Source organism: Enhydra lutris, unplaced genomic scaffold (assembly GCF_002288905.1).
Source record: "Enhydra lutris kenyoni isolate GAN:26980312 unplaced genomic scaffold, ASM228890v2 scaffoldscaffold27, whole genome shotgun sequence".
NCBI classification, from domain to species: domain Eukaryota; kingdom Metazoa; phylum Chordata; class Mammalia; order Carnivora; family Mustelidae; genus Enhydra; species Enhydra lutris.
This window is the reverse complement of record NW_019154111.1, coordinates 10,865,820-10,872,439: the sequence shown is the minus strand read 5'-3', so window position 1 is coordinate 10,872,439 and position 6,620 is coordinate 10,865,820. Positions and strand designations below refer to the sequence as shown.

Sequence of the window (6,620 nt, the reverse complement as noted above, 5' to 3'; positions counted from 1 at the left end):
TCCGCCGTCCTGATGACCAAGCACCTCTCAAAGGTCCCACTTTCTGATACCATCACAGTGGGCATTAGAATTTCAACACAAGCTTTTGTGGGGTGGGGAGACCTTCAGATCATAGCAAAGACAGTGAAGAAATTAAAGCAGGGCAAGGGACTAGGGAGTGCCACTGGGGAAAGGGCATCTAGGGTAGATAAGGTGAACTAGGAAGGACACAGTGGTACATCTGAACAGACACTGAAGTGATAGGGACATCCGTCCCAGTGGCAGGAATACCAAGGAAAAGGCCACGAGGCAGGACAGGTTGTAGTGTGCCTGGGAAAAGTGAGGTGGCCATAGAGGCTGGGCAGAGGGTGGGGAGGGTAGGAGGAGGGTGAAGAGCTGCGGCAGGGAGACGCAGGGGCTGTGGAGAGCAGGTTGGCTTTATCCTGATGTGTTGGGAGTTTTAAGTACGCATAATCCGACTCACATTTGGAAAGGCGCCTTCCTTCTGCTCTGTGCAAGTTCACCGTGGGGAAGCAGGAGCAAATGTAAGCAGGCTCTTAGAACAATGTGGCAAGAGGTGGTGGGGACTTAGTCTGAGATATTCATGGTGAGAGGGATGAGAATTGGTCAGATTTAGGCATGAAACAACTGCAAGAAAAAAAATATTAAAAAAAGGTAAGTTGACATCGATCGAGCCGTGCCCCACACAGCTGCTCCCCTAAACCCCTTAATTCTCGTAACGACTCTGAAAGAAGGTCTCCTTATCCCTGGTTAGTGTCTGGGGAAGTGGAGGCTTATGAGGGGAAGCCCTATGGCCAAGGCTGCCATGTGTAATTAGCGCTGTTGTCACTGAAACCCCGGTTGTGTTGACTCCAAAGCCTGTGACCTTGGCTTTGGTACCGCACTGTGTAGTATGCCTGACATGCCAGTGCAGGGTGGAGGTGAGGCGGGAGCCGTACCTGGCACAGCAGAATGGGCGTAAGGGTGAGGAGCCAGAGGAGGTGTAGGCAGACAGATTGGGGTCTGCTCCTCCTGACCCACAGACTGAGGTCTGCAGCCTGTTGCATGGACGGAAGTCCTCGGGACAGTTCTCTCCACGGGCTCTGTGAGGTTATAATACTCACAGCCCTGCTTGGGTCCCCAGGTATTCAGAGTGGACGAGAGAGATGTTCTCCCCATTTTTACTTCAGTCAGAGCACCGTGAGGGCTCTGGGGCATGGGATACCTGGTGGATGATTCCTTGGGTCTGGATTTCTAGAAACACTTGCCGAGGGGCATTTGACAGTGTTCTGAGCTTCTGAATAAACTCTGGTCAGTGAAATTTGAGTCACTACTGTTTGTATGACCTCAAAGCCAGAATATAAAATAATTTTCAGGTCACATGGTCAGAGTGTCAGATTGCTAATGGTGGTTTAAGATCATTTAACACCACAAGGTCAGGGGTGCCTGGGTGGCTCAGTAGGTTAAGCATCTGGCTCTTGATTTTGGCTCAGGTCATGATCTCAGGGTTGTGAGCCCTGTGTCAGGCTCCGTGCTCAGAGGGGAGTCTGCTTGTCCCTCTCCCTCTCCTTCTGCCCCTCCCCACCGCTTGTGCTCTCTCAATTTTTCTCTCTCTCTCTTTCTAAAATATACAAGTAAATCTTTAAAAAAATAAATAAAACCACGAGGTCAAATCCACACACAGATATGCCTGGAAAAGAAGGTCAAAATCTTTTTTAGACCCAATTGCAGTCCACACAGCAGCAAGGAGGGGGGTAACATTCAGGCGACAGCCCCCCTCAGTGACTGGAAACACGTGTGCAAGGCTGTTTCGAGAATTTACCCCTCAGTGGCTGAAGTCATGAGAGTGGCTAGGACTGGCCCACAGGAACAAGACGTCTGCCATCTCTTACCGGCCGGATGCCCCGTGCAGTACTGCTCTTGTTCAGAAGCACCCGAACCTCGGAGTAAAAGTCACACATCAGTGCCTCGTGTGGAAGCATCATCTTAGTAATAACTTGCGTTGAGCATTACCAAGTCCATTCACATTCCCAGTGTCATGTGCCACCATCACCGAGTCCCAGAGGAAGCTGAAGAGGTAGCTGTTACTGATTTACAGCTCTGCAAAGGTGCCCAACAGCATTCGTCATCAGGGAACCAGAATCAAAAGCACAGTGAGATCTCGCATCACCCCATAGCGTGACTATGAAGACAACAGCAACAGCTGCAGGAAACCACGTGTTGGTGAGAATGTGGGGAAGTGGGAACCCCGATGCCTCAGTGGTGGGGTATAAAATCGTGCGGCCACTTTAGGAAACAGTCTCAGTTTCTCCAAAGGTCAGTAGAACCCACTGTATGAATTCAGTAATTCCACTTATACGTATGTGTCCAAAAGAAATGAAAGCAGGGACTCGAACACAGCCTTGTGCCCCCATGTCCACAGCAACCAAGAGCTGGAAAAAACCCAAGTATCCACTAATGGATGGATAAACAGAACAAGGTCTACTCATATAGTGTGATAATATTCAGCCATAAAAAATTACAGAAGGTTCAATTTATTTTTTTAATTTTAATTTTAATTTCTAGTTCTCTTTTCGTTGACTATCAACACTTAAAAACAAGGAGGCTTGATAAAAACAGGCAGAGAAGCTGTTTCCTGTTCTCTCCCTCAAACATGAGAGACATAACAAACAAGGTCCCATGTGTCCATCATCCCAACAAGTCTAGGATCACAAAGCACCATGATGAAGGGTATAACCCGAAGCCACAACAGTGTTCTTCAGTCACCTTTTTTTAGGTTATCAATGCATTTCTAGGGTCTCTTGATTTCTTAGCAATGATTCAGAATCCCTAGAAGAGAAATGCCACATATAGTGAGAATGTCCCAAGCTTCCATGCCATGTCATTTTTTTGTTTGTCCAACATCAAAACTTGTCAGTGCCAGAAGTTTGCCTCCAGAGCCAAGGTCTGTAGAGACTTTCTCAGACTCGCTGAGGAGAGACCTGCATTTGCTGATAATAGGGCCTCATCATCGCAGTCAGCTTTTCTCCAAGTGTCCTGAGAGCACTTAGTATCTCCACTTTCTGTTGGGCGTTCAGGCCTCTTTCCAGCTTCCCTACCATGAGATCTCCATCCATCTCCACTCACCTTGTCTGGAGCCGACCCGACCATTTCTTTGTAAGTAATCTGATGATGTGTGGGGTCTTAATGGCCTGGCTGACAGCTGCTGGAAGGCAGTTGCATTCCACTTGGCTCGTCTACAGGAGTTGTATTTCCAGACATGATTTTCTTCAGTGACATCATTAAAGTGGCTTAGTTGCTCCAGAGTTTTCTTCCTATTCATATACATCAAGTTCTTCTCTTGTCTCTTAGTATCCAGTGCTGACCGGTCCCAAAGTGCACGAAACTCCTACCATTGACGTTTCAAGTGTCTTGAACTTGAGGAAGGTGAAATTGTTCATGAGGGCTACAAGAGGCTCAAATTTCAAACTATTGAGGGTGGAGTTGGCTGTGGGTTCCAGCCTGGTGGACACTCCCAATGGGAGCACTTCCCAGAAGGTACAATTTTAAAATGATTCCATTTCACTTTAAACTATTTAGAACTCTTGGGGTGCCTGGGTGGCTCAGTAGGTTAAGCCTCTGCCTTCGGCTCAGGTCATGGTCTCAGGGTCCTGGGATTGAGCCCCGCATGGGGCTCTCTGCTCAGTGGGGGATCTGCTTCCCTTCTCTTCTGCCTACTTGTGATCTCTCTCTCTCTCTGTCAAATAAATCTTTAAAAAAAAAACTATTTAGAACTCTTATTCTTAAATAGAAAGCAAGAAATTGGTCAGAAGTAATAAGATCAAGTACCAGCTTCCTTCTTACTCCTTCAAATAATTGTTTTCTGGCTTGTTCTTCTGTGATTGCCCGTCTCCAGATGCACAGAGCACAAGTCATTGAAAGGCCAGCGGCTTCTGTATGGTGCCAAATATATGTACTGATGGGAAGTTTGGAAGGGCAAAGAATTAATCAGACATAGTCAGCCTAATAATTAAAACAATCAGAAACTCCAATTTAGAATTAGACACTTTGTTTCTTGCCACCTGGAAATGGCTGGGGATGAGCTTGGGACTGTCAGCCACAGGAGTTCCAAGTGTCCTCAAACTAAGGAGCCCTTAGAAGACATGAACAGACATTTCTGCAAAGAAGACATCCAGATGGCCAACATGAAAAAGTGTTCCATATCACTCGGCGTCAGGGAAATACAAATCAAAACCACAATGAGATACCACCGCACACCAGTCAGAATGGCTAAAATTAACAAGTCAGGAAATGACAGATGCTGGCGAGGATGCGGAGAAAGGAGAACCCTCCTACACTGTTGGTGGGAATGCAAGCTGGTGCAACCACTCTGGAAAACAGCATGGAGGTTCCTCAAAATGTTGAAAATAGAACTACCCTATGACCCAGAAATTGCACTACTGGGTTTTTACCCTAAAGATACAAACATATCTTTAGGGTGATAGTGATCCGAAGGGGCACATGCACCTGAATGTTTATAGCAGCAATGTCTACAATAGCCAAACTATGGAAAGAACCTAGATGTCCATCAACAGATGAATGGATAAAGAAGATGTGGTATATATACACAATGGAATACTATGCAGCCATCAAAAGAAATGAAATCTTGCCATTTGCGACGACGTGGATGGAACTAGAGGGTATCATGCTTAGCGAAATAAGTCAATCGGAGAAAGACAACTATCATATGATCTCCCTGATATGAGGGAGAGGAGATGCAACATGGGGGGTTAAGGGGGTAGGAGAAGAGTAAATGAAACAAGATGGGATTGGGAGGGAGACAAACCATAAGTGACTCTTAATCTCACAAAACAAACTGAGGGTTGATGGGGGGAGGGGGGTTTGGGGGGTGGGGTTCTTGACATTTGGGAGGGTATGTGCTAAGGTGAGTGTTGTGAAGTGTGTAAACCTGGCGATTCACAGATCTGTACCCCTAGGGATAAAAATGTATTATATGTTTATAAAAAATAAAATAAAATTAAAAAAAAAACAAAAAAACCTAAGGAGCCCTTTTACAAACTCTGTTCACCCTCTGAACCCCTTCTGGTGTCCCACCTCGATGTCCCCTCCAGTGGTATTTGATGTCACCGTGCTGAAGCAGGACCAACCGCTGGGCCAGGACATCTCGTCTTCTCTTACCTGGTGGTACCTCAGTTTCCAAAGCATCTCACCCACATCTCCATCCCGTCCCGCTCCATGGAGAAGTCCAGTCGATAAGGGATGGCCCATCTGAGCTGGTTGTTAAAAGTATCCAAGGATACTGCTTCATACTTCATTGTGAATCACTGTTTTGTCCAAAGGTGTTAGATGTCACAGGGATGTTTTGTTTTCAGAGGGTATAGCTTGGTAACTCACGTCGGTGGATGTTATGGAGGAACCTGAAACGAGGATTTTCTCTCATCTTTCAGGTTTCACGTATTCATTCAACAATCATCTCAAAAGTCCCTTCTCTATGTCAGAAACTCTGTTAGGTGCTGGAGTTATAAATATTATAAAGAAAATCGCTGTCAGTGTAGGGGATAGACCATGGTGATACATCTTTATGAAGGCTATAATAATGACATAATGTGAACATTTATCAGAACTTTTATTATTAATTGTCCTTGTTATTATTATTATTATTAAATGTCCTTGTCTTTTGAGTTTCTTGAACTTAGGAACTTAGGAGGAGAGCAGAGATCATTGGCCTGTCTGCACTGTGTACTGGGGAGTGCCTAGAACCAACCAGTCATGTAGAGGGTGTTCAGTGAAAATCCATGGAATGAATGAATAAATGAATACATTTGAACAGAGGGCCCAGGTCCTGAGCTTGGTGAATATGGATGGGACTGCAGTTTTGCAGGGAGTTGGGACTTTCTGTGGCCTGTGCACGTGTGCACTCATTCTGCCCGTCCCCTCCACTCTAGCAAAAGTTACCCTCGCCTGTGGCCCTGGTGCTTTGCCTTTTGTTATTTTCTTCCACGTGCCTTACCGCTCCTGCCCATGTCCCTTGTCTTTGCTCCCCTTTGCAGCAAACCTCAAGCAGGTTGTCTACACCCGCTACCTCCACATTCTCGTTTCCCCACTCTCTCAGGTTCACTTCAGTCTGCCCACCAAACCTGCTCTTGTAAAACCCACCTATGTCCTCCGTGTTGCTGACTTGTGACTCTGAGCATGCATCTTGCTTCCATAATAGCAATGTAGACAGGGATGATCTCTCCTTCCTCCTCGACACTGCCTCTCCACCTGGCTTCTACTCTGGCCTCATTTCTGGCTGCTTATCAGACACTCCTTGTAGCCTGCTTTCCTCCTCTGCTTCCCTCCTTCCTTCTCTTGAGTTCCTAAAACTGGTCTGTCCAATAGCCCCCTTCCGTCCACCCTTTCTCCTGTCCCCCTCAACTCTCTCTGGCCCTTTTACCCTTCTCTACTTTTTCCTTTTTGCACACACTTAGCCAACCTCTAACATGTTATATAATTTACTTGTCACTGTGCTTGTCGTGTATGGATACCCCCTGCCCCTTGCTAGAGTGTAAGGCCACGAGCATGGGCATATTTGTGTGTTTTGCTCACTGCTGTATTCCAAGTATGGAGATCCGTGCCTGGCATATAATGGGCACTCAGTA

At 46.3% G+C, this 6,620-nt stretch overlaps 1 pseudogene; it reads right to left on the bottom strand.

Moving 5' to 3' along the window:
* Positions 1-2,860: 2,860 nt before the first annotated feature.
* LOC111151904 lies at positions 2,861-5,294 on the bottom strand (annotated as a pseudogene).
* Between the last annotated feature and the right edge of the window lie 1,326 nt (positions 5,295-6,620).